At 45.1% G+C, this 19,324-nt stretch overlaps 1 pseudogene; it reads left to right on the plus strand.

The window, feature by feature from the left end:
• The first annotated feature begins 16,546 nt into the window (after positions 1–16,546).
• On the plus strand, positions 16,547–16,663 carry LOC126476943 (5S ribosomal RNA; annotated as a pseudogene).
• The last annotated feature ends 2,661 nt before the right edge of the window (positions 16,664–19,324 follow it).

The raw sequence follows: 19,324 nt of genomic DNA on the forward strand, positions 1-19,324 counted from the left end.
CTCTCTGACCTAACTTACACACTATCTTTGCCAAACTTGTTCGCGTTTAAGAGGTTGGTACTATCCTACCACAGAACCACTCTACTCATGCAATGATACGACCTCTGACCAAAACTTTCTGCTACTTCACATAATATCTCCTTCATACAGTCCAGGTCGCATAAGTGAAAGGATGCAGGGAAACGTGGCATACACAAAATAAAAGTCCGTGAATAAATAAATAAACACCGCTTGGTCCATTCTCTTCTGCTTGTTATCCACAGACTTACTTCTGCAGAGTAAAAAAGTACGCTCTCGCTATGATTCTCCGGTACTGGAATTTATTGACAAAAATATGGAACGGGACAACCAGTTTCTTTTCAATGTGAGAATGTTTACGTGACCTGACTCAGCGCCTCCAACTTGTGTGGCAGTTCTCCGAAAGGACCATCTCGCTTCTCTGAAAACCAGAATTTGACCTTTTCAACCTCGCTCAGTTGGCTATAGGAGGCATTGTGGCATTGTTGCCTGTTTGCTTTCCCTATTAAAGGGTAGACACAAATAGTGCTCTGGTTGCTATGTCACTATGCTATTTGTTGGTGGACGACGTTGCAAGCATTCCGAGTAATTTACGATCACCAGATGGTATATGCCATCATCAGATCAATTTCGCCGTTGTCTTTCCTGGTGTTCTGATATTTTATTTTCCAGCAGTGTATAACCAATGCTCATACATATTTAGCAATTGCGAAGCGTTACCATGTTTGCTTGTATAGCTATAAGGGACAGTCAGATGAACACCGAGACAGATGGAACAATGAATTTGAATGTTCATTATTTCAAAAGTAATCGCCAGAGCTGTTAATACATTTATCCCTCTGTGAGAAAAGACGGTCAGTGTCTACACTGAAAAGTGTTTGGAGTTGCGTGCTGAACTATGATAGCACCCAAGCGGGCAACTCTTCGCCTGAAGCAAATGGGAGCGTCAGTGAAGGTGAGCACAGCATGAGGTTATATTTACAGAATTCGACGCCACACTTATTGTCTACCTTGTAACCACAACGTTGGCTGCTAATGGCAACAGGGGGCGGCAGTGAAGGTGAGCACAGCATGAGGTTCCGAAGCGTTGTTGAACTGCTTAGTCGACGAGTAAATTCGCAACTGTGCTACAGTGCTAGTGGTGTTGATACAAAGCAGAAGAGTGGCAACAATAAACAAAGCTAACTTTGCATTATATCTACAACAACAGTCGCCTAAGTTAACATTTCGTCTGAAAGGAACCAAAGTAATTTCGCGGAGTAAGAAAGAAATGACAGATGAAATATTTGCGTTTCTGCAAGATGAGTCAGTGGAGTGTGTGGTGTCGTATAAGCACGACTGTGCGGACAATGTGCATGAGGAGTACAATGATGACGATACGTGGTTAACAAGTGAAAGTGATACTGAAACAGGTGCGAATAGTTCGTCATCCTTGCCGTACAGGAAGCCACAATCTCATCTCCAGTGGAACGTCGTAAAGGACAAACGTTGTCCAAGGAGCCAGTATCAAACATAATTACGTACATGGGTCATCCGCAGCCTAGTGAAAGAAATCATGAACAGATTTCGAACAAGTCCGCAGCAATATAACCGTGTAACCCATACGAAAAACTGCCGACATTCAAGTGATGCCAAGGCGCACTTGTTATAAAAACTGGTGTTTGCGTGTTTCAAGCGAGCTCGATACAATTCGCAGGATGTGGGTGATAGTGAACCACTAAGTTATACACATCAAATTGTGCGCGACATACATTACAATGTTTTCAGAGGAAGCAGTGGATGGTTTCAAAACTTCAGACAGTGCTACAGAATTGGAAGACGTAAGATAATGACATTTAAAACAAAGCTTCAACTTAATAGTGGACAAGAAAATAAGGAATCGCCCTGAAAATTTGTATATGAGATAAACAAACTTATCCCATTGTTCTGAAAACATTTTTTTTTCAACTCCGATGAATCGGGGTTTGAAGAGGAAATGCAAATGAAAGGAATCCTGGGTATTAGACACAACTAAAGAGTTGTATCAAGATTAACTAACTTAAAAGTCTCAACACATTCGCATACAGTTATGCCGACTGTTAATATGGATGGTAAATTGTCTGGAAAGTTATTTATTATGCTGTGAGAAGTTGGAGGTGCTGCCCCCTTCGATTCTTTCTGGTTTGCGTGAACTTACAAGGGCAATATGGAATATTTACTTCACAGCAAATAAGAGGGAGAAATTCTAAAGCTATGATTGAGCACTGCTTTCGACCAATAGCTGGTCAAGATATCTTGTTTTTGCTAAATTCCTTGTCTGCGCATAAAATTCATACTCTCTTAGAGCAAACTATCCCTCCTGAAAAGTGCGTGACCAATGCAGTTCACACGACCTGGAACACAGATTCAGCCTCTGGATGTTTGTTTTCTCCTTGCCTGTAACACTTATTATCGCACCATCTGTAGCTACGCTTTAAAGCACATCCACTTTCATGATAAGCTCCACGACAGACTGCTTGGTATCCGGGTGCATGCCATCACATTCCATCAGTTCTCATCATCCCGTTACACAAATCTATATTCATCCCTTAAGAGTGGATACCTAGCTGAACGTCCTGCACGGTTTCTAGCTCCCAAGAAGTTCACCTTTGATCTTTATGGTGTGAAACTGTGTCGATTCATTTTTCATTCGGAGCGAGATACTACTTTGTTTTGAAGATTTCTTGGATGTCGACCAAGTCCATTTTGAGAAGTGTAGTACATCCATCCCATAGAAGGTTGATCTCTGCCCCTTCAAGACAGTTCATTTTCTGTCACGCTCCTGATGCACATGTTGAGTCATGCATTACCAGCTAATATTTTTCCTACCATAACTGTTAAAACAACACTCTGAAATGAGCTTTACTAAAGACTGAACTTGGCGACCTCACATTCAATGGGTTCCTTGTTAGAGGGGACGAAATGTGTAAGTTAGCAAGACTGGGTATTTACGCACCACTTGTCAAACGTGTGAAATATTTACCACGACATATTTCGGGGCAAAGTTATACCATTATCAATTACTATAAAACAAGAAAACAAATCAACACATTGTATGATAATGATCGTATGGCACTGATGGCTGGGAGTCCCCACATGAGCAAGTTCGGCCGCCAAGTTGCAAGTCTTTCCAGCTGAGTCACATTGGACGACCTGCGTGTCGATGACGACGATATGACGATGAGGTCAGTACACAGCATGCCAGTGTCCGAGTGGAGAACATCTCCAACACGGCCAGCAATCGAATCGGAGCCCGCTGCATAACAGTCAGACGCGCTTATTACTGAGCTAAAGGAGCAGACAATATATCGTAACAATACACAAACAGGCAATTATGTAAATGTTCATATCGTCCTGTAGTGTAACATACCCCAAAACTTCTACGCCGTTAGGCACCATCAAAAGCAAAAAACCAGCAGCAAACATTCACTGTAACATATGAAGCTAAGACCTCATACCACTTCCACAACAAAGTTAGCTTTCTTCAAAAGTACTGTGCACAGAGCTAATTCATCCGTCTAAATCCTAAGAACAAAGATAAAAGAAATTAGAACACTCAGGAAAAGAGCCTCGGAAGGTGGTTTTTACGTGTAAATTGGAAATTTGTAGTAAGGTCTTACGGGACCAAACTGCTGGGGTCATCGGTCCAAACTAACTTACGCTAAGGACAACACAACGCACCCATGCGCGAGAGAAACTCGAATCTCCGACGGTGGGAACCGCGTGGGCCGTGACAAGGCGCCCCAACACCGCGCGGCTACCCCGCGCGGCTTTTGACGTGGGTTTAATAGAAAGGATTGCAGCAGTGGTACAGCAAAGAAACCAACGAAAGAAGTAAAATCCGCAGATCGTTTTCAAATACAGAGCTATGTAAAACAGCAGAATACGGCACCGCGGTCGGCAACAAGTGTCTGGCGCAGTTGTTGAATCGGTTACTGCTGCTACAATGGCAGGTTATCAAGATTTAAGTGAATTTGAACGTGATGTTATAGTCGGCGCACGAGCGATGGGACACAGCATCTCCGAGGCAGCGATGAACGGGGATTTTTCCTTACGACCATTTCACGAGTGTACCGTTAATATCAGGAATCCGGTAAAACATCAAATCTCCGAAACAGCTGCAGCTGGAAGAAGATCCTGCAAGAACGGTACCAACGACGCCTGAAGAGAATCGTTCAACGTGATAGAAGCTCAACCCTTCCACAAATTGCTGCAGATTTCAATGCTGGGCCATCAACAAGTGTCAGCATGCGAACCATTCAAAGAAACGAACAAAGTATACCGACAATCATTCTTCCCACGCACTATTCGCGAGTGAAACAGGATTGGAGGGATAGTTAGTAGTACTTAAAGTACCTTCCGCCACACATCATTAAGTGGCTTGCGGAGAAATAGAAGAGAAAAGAGTTCATCGATAGGGGTTTTCGGAGCCGAAGGCCCACTCGTGTAACATTGATGACTGCATGACACAAAGCTTTACATCTCGCGTGGCCCCGTCAGCACCGACATAGGACTGTTGATGACTGGAAATATGTTGCCTGGTCGGACGAGTCTCGTTTCAAATAGTATCGAGTGGGTGGACGTGTACGGGTATGGAGACAATCTCATGAATCCATGAACCCTGCCTGTCAGCAGGGGATTTTTCAAGCTGGTGGATACTCTGTAATGGTGTGGGAAATGTGCAGCTGGAGTAATATGGGACCCCTCATATGTCTAGATACGACTCTGAAAGATGGCATGTAAATAAACATCCTGTCTGATAACCTGCATCCATTCATGCCAATTTTGCATTCCGACGGACTTGGGCAATTCCTGTAGAACAATGCGACACACCACACGTCCAGAATACCTGCAGAGTGGCTAGAGAGAAAACTCTTCTGAGTTTAAACACTTCTTCTGGCCAACAGACTCCCCAGATATGAACATTATTGAGCGTATCTGGGATCCCTGGCGATGCGGTGCAGAGGAGATCTTCACCCACTCGTACTATTACGGATTTATGTAGTGCCCTGAAGCATTCATGGTGTAAGTTCAGACAACAGTCGAGTACATGCCACGTCGTATTGTGGCACTTCTGCGTGCTCTCAGGGGCCCTAAACGATATTAGGCAGGTGTACCAGTTCCTTTGACTCTTCACCGTTAATTGGCCTGTTTATTGAACAAAAAAGAGGTTAAAATTGCTTCATGACGAACAACAGATTGGGCAGGAGCTGAAGCACAAGACTGTCACGGGGGAGATCTGGATGGGAAATGCGGGAGTTAATGAAATAAAGTATCAGTATTGTGAAATGAAGTGCGGGAGTAAACGGATAGAAATTTTTTAAGTAAGGTTTAAAGAGCATAATAATAAAGACAATTCCTCACCGGCGATGTCGAAGCGCTTCAAGAGTGAGCAGCATTCATTGGGTAACATTACAGAAAACATGGGAATATTTCACAACGAGAACAAAGGTTGGTTGCTGCCAAATTTAGAGGCAGTTGAGATTTATTGTGTTTTAAGATAGAAACACGTCAGAGTGTTAAACGAGAGAACTGAAGTGTGCAAGGGACACTTTTGGGCCCACTATAGCGTCGTCCTCCTTTGAAGCAGCGTATTCTAACTAGCGGCGTTAGGTGCAATTTTTTCTACTGGTTATTCTGTATGGATGCACAAATTGCAATTTAAGGGTGGTACTGGTTTTAGACACGAAAAGTTCTACGGAAGGGGCAGCGGAAACTGTATAGATCCGTTTTGTAAAAAAGACGAAACCGCACAACAATTGCTTAAGCAACAGTCTTATTTCGTACACACAAAAGGTCTCTGAACACTTAAACATCCATCAGCTGGTGTAAAACTGTAATGATGAAAATACTGAGGAACATGACAGTGAGAGCAGATCCTCAAGTCTGAATTGTTAGACGAGGAACAATGTAGCAAAATTTCTAAAATAAATTTAATGAGGAAACAGGACGTTACTTATAAATAAAATCAATTAACCAACTGAGACCATCCTCACGCCCATTGTTGGAACCAAAGTTCCGTGTCAAAAGGACAAAAGCGGAGGCCTAGAGAAGTAAGTAAGAAACGGACATCATGACTGGATACCAAAAGTTACCAGAGTTGATACATGTAAAAGGCAATAAAAAGATGAAATCACACACTGCGTGGAATTACTTAAATAAATTCCATGGAAACCGTTCTCGCATGCTGCGCAACCGGGAACACGAACAGGAAAACAATGTAATAGTAAATACTAGCCGTGGGTACTGACTCTGCACACGGCCCATAACACGGGCGCGGTATGAAACAGGTATGGGCTTGGTGAAATGTTTTATCTGGAAAAGCGGGAAGTAACAGCAGATAGGAGATGGAACCATCATAATAGTAAAATTGAAATGAACTGGTACATTAAAAAAATATTACGTTGTGTGCACACCTTAACCTGCCTGAATAACGTCATAATTAAGTAAAATATTACTGTGATACAGGTCATTGCGTTTATTAATTGTTTCGAGAGAACGGGAATATAGAAACCTTAAGATTTCAGATTCTTCCACGTCATTGAGTATCCGACATTTCTCTGCAGTGTTTAAAACAGTATGTTCTCGCTAACTTACGGCAGATGATGTTGGTCGTCAATCAAATGCACTGTCGGAGCTGACCTGAGATTGAGCAGGTCTTCATGTCTAAAAATCTCGTATAAAAATTCCTGCCCATCTGGCCAGTGTACCTGAGCGTACAAAACTGTCTTGTATCGCACTCAATACGACAGGCTGCAGTACAGGAGAAAGAATCAAACTTTAAGGCTTCGCTATTCCCTAACCCACTGCTCAATTTTTTTGGTATGAGAAATAAAGGAGCTATGTTGGCTCACATAAGTTTTCTTTTTCAAACGTCTCTGATACGGAACCGTGATATGGTATCTTATAAAACTTGTCCTTTTTCTCTACAGGGTTCAGAGTGAGTTCCCTCACGCTTCACAAGTAATTAAAAGTTCCTCTATTATAGACACCGGATACCCATTATGCGCGGCAGTGTACTTGATTAGTACCGAACTCCGTTTCATATGCCTCCGATGTAACATCAACCTACCGTTTAGATATAACACTGATGGCTCTTAAACAGATTAAATAACGTTCCTTTCACATCAGTGGCATGTGAAACTGATAATCAAGTATAAGCCGTGCGAAATGCGTGATGTTTGATGTCCCGTCGTGATGTCCGTTTTTTTAAGATTTTGCTAGGTCTCCCCTTTTATCCTTTTGACACGGAACATTTGATTCCACGACAACGTTGACGTGTGACGAAAACCTCGGATTGTTAGTTAATTTTATTTGTAGGTAACGTACTGTTCTTTCTGTCAATTCATTTTATTATTATTTAAAGGATGCCCTCCAGTTGTCACGTAACGCAGTATTTTTATTATTACAGTTTACAACTGATGGAAGTTTAAGTGTTACGAAACTGGTCATGCTTACAGTAAAAGATTGTTGATCAAGCAAGTGTTGTGCGGTTTATTCATTTTACAAAATCGGTTTTTGAATCAGCGCGAACTTAGAACTTAACGTTCATAGATTTTATAATCAGCAGTACCGTCGTTGGTGGCTGTCATATATACGCTATGTGATCAAAAGTATGCGGACACCACAAAAACATACGTTTTTCATATTAGGTGCATTGTGTTGCCACCTACTGCCAGGTACTCCACATCAGGGACCTCAGTAGTCATTAGACATCGCGAGAGAGCAGAGTGGGGTGCACCGCGGAATTCACGGACTTCGAACGAGGTCGTGTGATTGGGTGTCGCTTGTGTCATAAGTCTGTACGCGAGATTTCCACACTCATAACCATCCCTATGTCCTGTGTTTCCAGTGTGATAGTGAAGTGGAAACGTGAAGGGACACCTACAGCACAAAAGCGACTGACAGATACCGCCAACAATTGAAGAGGCTCGTAATGTGTAATAGGCAGACATCTATCTAGACCATCACACAGGAATTCCAAACTGCATCAGGATCCACTGCAAGTACTCTGATAGGCGGGAGGTGAGGAAACTTGGATTTCATGGTCGAGCGGTTGCTCATAAGCCACACATCACGCCGGTAGACGACAAACGACGCCTCGCTTGGTGCAAGGAGCGTTAATTTTGGACGATTGAACAATGGAAAAACGTTGTGTGGAATGACAAATCATGGTACACAATGTGGCGATCAGATGGCAGGGTGTGGGTATGGCGAATGCCCGGTGAACGTCATCTGCCCGAGTGTGTAATGCCAACACTAAATTTCGGAGGCTGTGGTGTTAGGGTTGGTCGTGTTTTTCATGAAGGGGGCTTGCAGCCGTTGTTGTTTTGTGTAGCACTGTCACAGCACAGGCCTACATAGATGTTTTAAGCACCTTCTTGGCTCCCACTGTTGAAGAGCAAATTCGGGGATGCCAATTGCTTTTTTCAACACGATTCAGTTCCTGTTCATAATGCAGGCCTGTGGCGGATTGGTTACACGACAATAAAGTCCCTGTAATGGAATGGCCTGCACAGAGTCCTGACCTGAATCCTATAGAACACCTTTGGGATGTTTTGGATAGCCGACTTCATGCCAGGCTTCAACGACCGACATCGACACCTCTTCTCAGAGCAGCACTCCGTGAAGAATGGCCTGTCATTCACCAAGAATCCTTCCAGCACCTGATGGAACATGTACCCGCCAGAGTGGAAGCTGTCTTCAACACTAAGGGTGGGCCAACACCATATTAGATCCCATCATTACCGATGAAGGGCTCCACGAACTTGTAAGTCATTTTCACTCAGGTGTCCGGGTAGTTTTGATCACATATTGTATGTATGGTCCATATTTGGGCGGCGAAGACAGTTTATTAACTTTACAAGTGAGCTTTATGAGAGCATGATACCCATCATGAGATATGCTAGGAAAAGTTTGATATTTACAATGCATGTTTGGTTCAAATGGTTCAAATGGCTCTGAGCACTATGGGACTTAACTGCTGAGGTCATCAGTCCCCTAGAACTTAGAACTACTTAAACCTAACTAACGTAAGGACATCACACATATCCATGCCCGAGGCAGGACTCGAACCTGCGACCTCAGCGGTCGCGCGGTTCCAGACTGTAGCGCCTAGAACTGCTCGGCCACCCCGGCCGGCGCATGTTTGGTACTGGCTTTTTACTTTTTAGGTTGCGTAATATCACGACAACATAAACGTTCACATTGCCGCCAGTATGTGTACTATTACGATATATTGATTTCTTGCCATGTTTTACAACACCTGATAATGGTATAAAGTAATTCCGAAACAAGACATGATAAATATCTCACACATTGACAACTGGTGCGTAATATTCTTAATACTGATACGTGAGACAGTTGTTAAATGGTTTGACAAAAGATACGTCTAACTTACGTTAGGAAGCCCATACACATGAATAGAAAACTTACTCATTCCCTATCACATCGCGAGGGCGTAATTACGATCCATAGAAGATGAAAATGGTGAACCATCCCTCCCCCTCCCACCGTCCACCCATGCTCATGCTATTTTTTAAGTAAACTTAGACCACTTCGTTAGAAATAAGTACTACCAAGACAAGGCAGAGCAACGTGACAGCAGAAACGACAGGTTGCTTCCTATAGCAGGGAGTGAGTCGTGTGGCAGACAGAGCAGGGTGCCCACGGTGGAGACGGCTCTCCCCGGGGCGGCGGCGGCGGCGGTGGCGTTGGTGGAGGCGGTGGAAAGCGATTCTTGGCGCATGCCGGCGCGCGCGTCTCGTGGTTTAGTGCCGCCCTGTTTACGGCGCCTCCTAGTAGAAGCCTAGAAGCCTTCCCTTGTCGCCGCGGCGCGTGGCGGTGCGTCTGGGCGGGAGGGGGGGAGTCGGCAGGCGGCTCACTGCATGGACGTGTGTCTGCCGCCACAGTGCGGGAGTTTCAGCTGACACAAGACACAGGTGGCTGCAGCTGTCTAGCCAGCAGAATTGTAACCACTCCCCGCACTCCTGTAGCTGCTACAGAGCAGAAGCACACCCACACACTGTCCTGCTACATTAGTGTGACCACCGCAAATGCTCGATCTCAGCGTGCAATAATCACTCACAGCTTATAGATGGCAGACTAGCAACGGAACGCATATAAAGCTTGAGTGTCGCAAGAGCGCAGAAAAATAGTGCAGTCGTTGTCGTAATAGGGAAAAAAATGGTTCAAATGGCTCTGTGCACTATGGGACTCAACTGCTGTGGTCATTAGTCCCCTAGAACTTAGAACTACTTAAACCTAACTAACCTAAGGACATCACACACATCCATGCCCGAGGCAGGATTCGAACCTGCGACCGCAGCAGTCGCACGGTTCCGGACTGCCGTAATGGGGAAACGGAGAGATTTATCTGACGTCCAAAAGAACATGATATTTGGCTTTCAGGCCACGAGTGGAAGTATATCCGAAACGGCTAAGTTTGTAAACCGTCTGCGTGCCGCCGTGGTTAAAGTATACCGAGCATGACAAAATAACGCTATCCAAAACCGGTGCCAGGCAACTAAGTGCACCAGGGGCGGCAATAGATTAGAGGAGTGAACGACGGCTGCAGAGATGTGAGCATGCGAGTAGACGTGCAATTGTTGAACAGCTCACCGCGCAGGTGAACCGAGAGGCTAACAACAGTCATTGCTCAAAGATCGTTAAAGAAAGCTGCTGTGTATGGCCCGCCGCAACAAGCGACTGGTTCATGCACACATTCTAACTGCTGCTTATCGGCGATCTTGGCTGAAATTTGCGTGGTGGCAGCAGGTGGCCTCTCTAGATGAATCACATTTTATGTTCCATCGGACATATTGCCGTGGGTGTTGTAAGGGGTCCGTAGGCCATTAATACAACTTTGCACTCGGCACAGGTTGATAGGGTGAACAAACGTGTTGCGAGAGCGAGTGTCGAGATGCGCCAGAGTGGTATGCGGGAATGGTGTGTGTGTGTGTGTGTGTGTGTGTGTGTGTGTGTGTGTGTGTGTGTGGAGGCCATTATTGGAATACAGGGTTTTTAACCGAGGAGGGTGTCACCATCGCAGTGGTTACACCCCTAAATAATAAATAAATACCGGGAAAGTGATTAAGTAACTTTATAAAAATGATCAGTGACGTTACTAGTGCCGATATTTAGTTCGCGTCTACCGCGCCGGCCTAACCTTGGATTGCAGTGATGGATTAGCGTGTGACGATAATGACAAATGAAGAAATATTGTGCTGAGATTAGCCGTAATTAGATATGTATGACGAAGGCAGTGGCTGTCTCCCTATTGTGTTTTGAGAAGAATATAAGTTCGTAATTAGTAAAACTGTGTTGGTGTATCTTATTACCATACATTCAGTATTATAGTATAGAACAGGACGGACTGGAAAGTAACAACTTCCGTAGTAGTCAATTCCGATTACCAGCCCCATTAGGTTCACGGTAATGTTAATAATAAATATTGGGCTGCTATTCGACCAGATCAGGTCTGGATGAAAACGAAGATGTTACAAAGTGTGTCGTGAAACGTCTGAAAGCAAACAATCTGCATCTATTGTCGCACCGATCTGATTTTAAGAATATTTTCTTGTCATTCGCTGGTTGATCCCGTCATTGTGGAAGGCAGAATGGGTCGCACAAGTGTGCACCCACCCTCTGGAATTATGTCCACTCCCACAAGGTTTTTTCTCGACACGATGACATCTACCAGCAGGTCAGTTAAACTTGCTGCACAGCTTGTAGTGTACGTCTTTGATTGCAAAGCGTCTCGATGAATTTTCTATACTGGCCACTGAACTCCCCCGGATTTAAGCCCAGTCGAAAATCTGTGAGAACATTCAGATCTGGATGTTCGCGGCATGGATCCTGAGCCCAGAAACCTACCACGACTGGCCCCAGCCCTCGAGTCAGCATGGCACTGCATGTCCGTCGGTTCCTTCTAGACACCCACTGACTCCTTACCTGCACGTCTCGCAGCGGTCAGGTTGTTCATGGTTTATACACGTGGTCACATTAATGTAACTGGATTGTTTATTATCGTAGCTCCATACCAAATATCCACATCGTTACGTGCTGCTATTTATTTATTTTATTTTTTTTCAGTGAAAGTCAATATCCCTCTGACGGTACATTCAGTTTCATTTTTATCTTATTATCTACTGCTACTTTTATGATAATATTGTCTCATCTACAGGTACATAAATCAAAGAACACACATGTAGTCATCTGCATTACATTCACTGTGTACTTGCAGATATTGATCAAGACAGTGTACATACAGAAAAAGGTGACGGGGCACTGAAATAACACGTTTACAAATAACACTACCTATGACATTTGCGTAGAATGTAATTGTATAAACTCCTACTTTCGGTAAATCCGCCTCTGAAATGTTCTTTTGTTTCATTCTCAGCTTGAGAGTGCAGGGCGGGCTGAACGCGTGTGTGTGTGTGTGTGTGTGTGTGTGTGTGTGTGTGTGTGTGTGTGTGTGTCATTACACTGTCTGACAACAATAGAGCGTTACCCAGAAGCGAAGCAGGGAACGGGAAAAACTTCATACGTTGCGATAGTATGATATATTATTTCAAAAATTACAGAATCGAGACTAATTTACTAATAAATTGGCAGTATGAACCCAGTTCTCAGTATGACGTTGCCTCGCCATTGGGCTAGAAGTGTCTCTTAATTCGTTGGCGAAGGACTTGATAATGTCGTTATAGCTGCTCCTGAGGCCAATTGACCTACAAGCGTTGTAGCTTATCGTTAATATGATCATATTAAATGCTCCCACATGACGGTGTTTAGTTTGTGAGGCGCTCAACTGAGCGCTCATCAGTGCCCGTACGAAATCTAAATTTTTACACAAACCAATTGTTACGCAGTCCAATCTAGCTACTGTCACGAATAATGATGATAATAATATGATGAGGACAACACAAACACCCAGTCCTCGGGCAGAGAAAATCCCCAACTCGGCCGGGAATCGAACCCGGGTCCCCGCGATTCAGAGGCAGCAACGCCAGCCACTAGATCACGAGCTGCGGACGGTCCGACATGATGTCGTATAGTCAACAGCCCTGGGGTTTCGCTGTCAGCTCGATAGGTCATAGAGAACCATGAACTGAACGGACGACCATTTTCCTGTTGACAAATGGCCCCACTATACTGCGACACGAGAGGTAACACATGGGCATGCATCATATCTGTAATGTACTATTGTGCCATCACAGTTTCCTTAAGCACAACCCCCCATTTCCTGCTGTCATGGCTTCCCATAACAACCCTGTATACTGTCACTGGGACAGAGTTGACTTTCGAACTGGTGCCACATGATGTTCTATTGGGAACAGCTCTGGGGCCGTTGCTGTCAAGGCAATAGTTCATAGAGAAACATAACGTGAATGTATGATCATTTTCTTTTGAAAAATTGCGCCATTATATCGCCAAAGGGGAGGCCACACATGAAGATGAATGATGCCCATAATTTACCACTGCGCCGTCAGAGTTCCCTTAGTCACTACCACCCGTGCCATGCTGCCATGGCTTTCGACATGATGAAGCTAGGAGCAACACTACTGAATCTTTCCAAAACGATGGAAGTTGGGAACCTCCTACTAGGTCGGTGTCGTACCCATCGATGATGGTCATCAAGAATAGTGCAGAACCACAATTCTCCACTGATAACGGTGCAACGACTTTCTTCAGTATTCTATGCTTCCCAGTCACAACAGCACTCCAAACACCACGTTTGTGTTCTTGTCTAGTGCCACTCTACAAATGGGACTCTAATTTCCTATTCTGGCTTCTAGTAGTCTATGATCAAAAGTGCACGATGACACAAAAATATTGCAGAGAGTCCGTTACAAATCTGGGATACGAAATTAAGACATGATGGTTTTACGAAGTGCTTGCCGCACAAAACGGCGATTCTTCCTCGTTGTTGTCAGACGAGGTCGATCCGAATCATGACAACGAGTAAGTCTGCCCTCACCTTCCCACGCAGTCCACCATGGCGACATTGTCACAACCGAACATCGTACAAACCTGCATACTGCACGATTTGACCAGCTGGGCAGAAAAAGTCTGCCGGGTTAATGATGCTGTCACGAACGAGTACGTGAGATCTACATGCCGGGGGTGGTGGCCGAGCGGTTCTAGGTGCTTCAATTTGGAACCGCGCGACCGCTACGGCTGCAGGTTCGAATCCTGCCTCGGGTATGGATGTGTGTGATGTCCTTAGGTTAGTTAGGTTTAAGAGTTCTAAGTTCCAGGGGACTGATGACCTCAGACGTTAAGTCCCATAGCGCTCAGATCCATTTGAACCATTTTTAGATCTACATGTCCTTCACTCTGACCACACATCTGACGCTTTTCATGTCCCCTATATATATTGACAGGACTGCTAACAACACTAAACACGAGCAGCACTAACGTTTGCTGGTGGCGTTTTTCTGCTTGTCACAGACAATTCCAATTCTCTTGATTTGCAGACCTGCTAATGGCATGTATGTCTACTGAAGCGTATCAGTTATCATCGATTCAATTTATTATTATGAAAATACATCCCTGATCTGATTCTAGTAACGTCAATTCCATATTTTCATTCGTCTTTTTTGTAAAACAAACGAGCTTCTTTCGAATCCTTCGACCTCATCTTACTCTAATTGATAATTATAACCGTATTTTATAGATACAATGAGTAAATGTTCATTAGATGTTCTCGCCATGTATGAATAATTGTATGTATAAGTGCGTTATATGTTTCAGCTCTATTTCCGTCGTGAACAACAAGTTCGATGATTTGACCATTTCGCGCCATCCGCACACTACTACATGCTTAATTAAATCATTTATTTTAGAACCTGGAATAGGATTTGTTTTAGACATGATGTCCGATTATTCAGGCTACGCACTACGACATATTTCAACGCACTGTATTGAAGTTTCATACAGTCACACATGACTGAACTTTCCGCTGTCCAACAGCGATCTTCGCACCGTAGTTCGTCCGAATAAAATCAAGAAACGATAACACGCTCAGTCAGTTATAGCGGCCATTTTATTCAAAACTTATTTCAGTTCAAAATCAATCGGAGTCATTTCCACTGCTACTGCAGCTCTTGCAATTTATCGGGCTACAGTAAAATTAACATTTCACCACAGCTTTGTTATGATGACGTCGACTATATTACAGTACGACATCATACCGCATGTCTTCTGAGTGTTCCACTTTCGTTTCTAGGCAGTGTATACATGCTATGATATCAAAGAATTACTAAAGTTCGTTTACACTCGAGTGGGCCTTCGGCTCGGGCAGCCCGTATCGATGATGTTCGTTGAATGGTTCGCACGCTACCACTTGTTGATGTCCCAGCATTGAAGTCTACAGCAACCTGCGGAAAGGTTGCACTTCTGTCACATTGAACGGTTCTCTTCAGTAGTCGATGGTCCCGTTCTCGCAGAATCTTTCCCCGACCACAGCGATGTAGGAGATTTGATATTTTACCCGATTCCTGATATTCACGATACAAGTCGCGAGGGGTAGCCGCGCGGCCTAGGCGTCTTGTCACGGTCCACACGGCTCCCCCCGTCGGATGTTCGAGTCTTCCGTCGGGCATGGATGTGCATGTCATCCTTAGTGTAAGTTAGTTTCAGTTAGATTAAGTAGTGTGTAAGCTTAGGGACCGATGACCTCAGCAGTTTGGTCCCATAAGACCTTACCACAAATTTCCAAGTTTTCACGATATGGTCGTGAAATGATCGTAAGGGAAAATCTTCTCTTCATCGCTACCTCCGAGATGCTATATGCCATTACTCGTGCGCTGACTATAACACTACCTTCAAACTCACTTAAATGTTGATAACCTACCATTGCAGCATGAGTAACCGATCTAACAACTGCGCCAGACTCTTGATGTTTTATATAGGCGATACCAACCTCAACGTTGTATTCTGCCTGATCACATGTCTTTGTATTTGAATACGCATGCCTATACCAGTTTCTTTGACGCTTCAATGTATAATACCATACGTAATGAAAGACACTGAACGTGCACGTCGTTTCTTTCGTTTGTGGTGCATGTACATGTGCAGTCAGACTTTACATACGATATCGTCTATAGCATGCTAGACGAGCGAGTGTAGTGCTCGTTATACATCAGTCAAGTAGATGATTACAATATCTAGGTGTAATCAGAATGATCACAAGACGTGGCCACTGTACTGTAACGTACACAACCGTCACAATAAGACAAAAAAATTAAAATTTTAGGTAAATTAACTATATTTTTATTGGCTCGCTTAACCAGAGTCAGTTTTGGAACAAAATTTTCATTCTGAGATACAGATCAAGTCTCAACTTACTCTAATATCTCCACACATACAACATTAAATGTTAGAGAACAATTTCTCAAAAAGTCTAGTAAAATTGACTGAGAAAATGCTCCAACTCAAAAATCACAGTTACCTCATCTACTGAAACACAAAGCAAGCTCAATTTAATCAGGTATGTCCTACAGAAGGCAACGGCCTTGCCGCAGTGGATACACCGGTTCCCGTGAGATCACCGAAGTTAAGCGCTGTTGGGCGTGGTCGGCACTTGGATGGGTGACCATCCAGCCGCCATGCGTTGTTGCCATTTTTCGGGGTGCACTCAGCCTCGTGATGCCAATTGAGGAGATACTCGACCAAATAGTAGCGGCTTCGGTCAAGAATACCATCATAACGACCGGGAGAGCGGTGTGCTGACCCAACGCCCCTCCTATCGGCATCCTCCTCTGAGGATGACAACGCGGTCGGATGGTCCCGGTAGGTCGCTCGTGGCCTGCAAACAGAGTGATTTATGTCCTAGAAAAAATTCTTGTTTCCGTGAGAGTTGTTAGGGAATCCCTACAAGCTTTCCTGATCTGCACAGATCGCAAAAGCGAAGCGAACGAGTCCAAGACCCATGAAACAATACAATTACTCAGGTAATACAAGTTTCGTAACAAATCCTGCAAAGTTTTATCTGCTCAGGAAGTGGATAATGCTAATGCAAAACGCGTCACTAGCTTCTAACTCGTCAAATTTGTGCCAGACCGCGCCTATCGCCACCGGATAGAGGTCGCCCCAGTCGGCGGCAGCAAACGTGCTCCCCATTCAGCGCCAGGACCAAAAATGCCTCTTACTCTGCGGCAGGACTGAAGTGACCGAAATTATTCTTCTCTAAACCTAACTCCTAAATTTTTGAAACTTCTGCGTGGAAGTGATAACTTAATGTAACTCAATGCTCCTGACAACTAGATCCTTAGGTTGGCATCGGCTGTTAGCAATGTTTCACTGATTGGTCGATCCATTTGTGCCGAGACACTGTGACGGGGAAGACAGGCCCCCAGGGGCTCAGCATTCATTTGCTGGGTACGGGCTTGGCGACCCCGGGGTTCCTGAGCTGGGGACTGGTAAGCGCCGCCAGTCCCCTGTCACCGTAAGCTCTGAGCATACTTCAGCGACCACCGTGCGGCGCGGCGGTGGAACGTTGTGTGTCTCAGGGAATGGGGATCTTGGCCTGACCGCCCGGGTCGCGAGGATGGAATACACCTCTATAAAAAACCCCTCAATCTCAAGGTGTGCTGCGCGCCGATGAGATGCATGGCTGTTGAGGTGGAACAGTCGTTAGCGGGCGACCTCTGGGGAGTCTGCCGCACCTCAGTTGTATAAGGCTTACCTAGGCATGCGGGGCTCTGTTTAGGTGGACTCCTAGTTCCCTAGCTGCTCGTGGGACCGAGATGGAACCCTCGAACTTTTCTTCTTCTCCCCCCAGCGGAAAGGGTGGGCCGCTGGTAGGTTCTAACACCCAATCTCACAAGAGGGCTCGTGTAGCCAGTCCTCCTGATTCAGGTAGTAGTAGTAACAGAACGCATGCTGCTTCGCAGAATGTGTTTCTTATAATTAAAATAAAAGATGGGAGTTTCGAAAAAGTTTCGCCATTTTACATCCAGAAAGGCTTAGAAGGTATTGCTGGTACATTAAAATCTGTAAAGCGCTTGCGAAATGGCACCTTGTTGGTTGAAACATCTAGCTTCCAGCAAGTCCAGAACCTTCAGAAGGCACAATTTCTTGGGGAGTTTGCGATTGAGACTGAATTTCACAACACCTTGAACTACAGCAAGGGTGTTGTGACTTGCCGAGATCTCGTTGATATTCCCCTAGACGAACTGAAGGCTGAATGGTCCCGGGAAGGAATTGTCGACGTGCAACACGTTATGAAATGGGTGGATGGTGCTCTCCTGAAATCTGACTCGTTCATCCTTACGTTTAACAGCACCAAATTGCCCGAGCATGTGAAGGCAGGTTTCCTACGTCTCAGTGTACGGCCTTATTACCCCAACCCCATGCGGTGTTTTAAGTGCCAACGCTTTGGACACACTACTCTCGGCTGTAAAGGGGAAGCCACTTGCGGGAACTGTGGTAAAGCCGCCCATGAGGGAGTTGGTTGCTCCTCTCCTCCCAAGTGTGTCAACTGCTCTGGGGATCACCCTGTGTGGAGTAGGGAATGTAGAGTTTTCCTTGAGGAACGGCAGATCCAGGAACTTAAAACCACCAAACGCATCCCGTACGGTGAGGTAAAGAAAATTTACAAGTCTCTGCAGCCGCCCACGTTCGCTGCTTCCTTTTCTTCCGTTCTCAAACAGCCAGTCTTGAAAACTGATGCCGCTACACAAACGGAGGTTTCTACTGTCAGCACTAGCACCTGCGCTTGTCAATGTACGTGTGCTGCTGCTGTTCCTGTGAAGCCTGCTGCCCCTCCCCGGCCTTCTGACCAGGCCGTGGTAGCTGACGTCATGGAACTTCCTGCCCCTTCCCAGGTCCAGTCTTGTGCAATGCCCAGCGCTGCTACACCCCCTACTGCTTCTGAGGTTTTGGCTCCACTGCCACCTCTGGCCAGAAAATCGAAGCCCAAACCAAAGGTGAAGACTCGACCACTCAAGGAGACTGAAGTTCTACAGTCTGCTGATGTTGATGTCATTCTTTCTGACGTCTCTCTCGACTCCTCTTCAGAGGCGATGGAGGCTGATGTCAGACTGGGGCAATCATCTCGCCCCAAAACTGAGCCTCCACCTGTTGTGGGCTCTCCTCCCCGACTGAAAGTGAGACTGAAGGTCCTCCCACCCCGATCGATGGCGCCCATTATACAGTGGAACATGAATGGATTCCGGGCACATGTGGAGGAACTGCACCTCCTAGCACGGCAACGCCCCCTGTGCTTGTGTTTACAGGAAACACATCTAAAACCATCTGATGCTCCTGTACTCAGGGGCTA

This window comes from Schistocerca serialis, chromosome 4, assembly GCF_023864345.2.
Source record: "Schistocerca serialis cubense isolate TAMUIC-IGC-003099 chromosome 4, iqSchSeri2.2, whole genome shotgun sequence".
In the NCBI taxonomy this organism is placed as follows: domain Eukaryota; kingdom Metazoa; phylum Arthropoda; class Insecta; order Orthoptera; family Acrididae; genus Schistocerca; species Schistocerca serialis.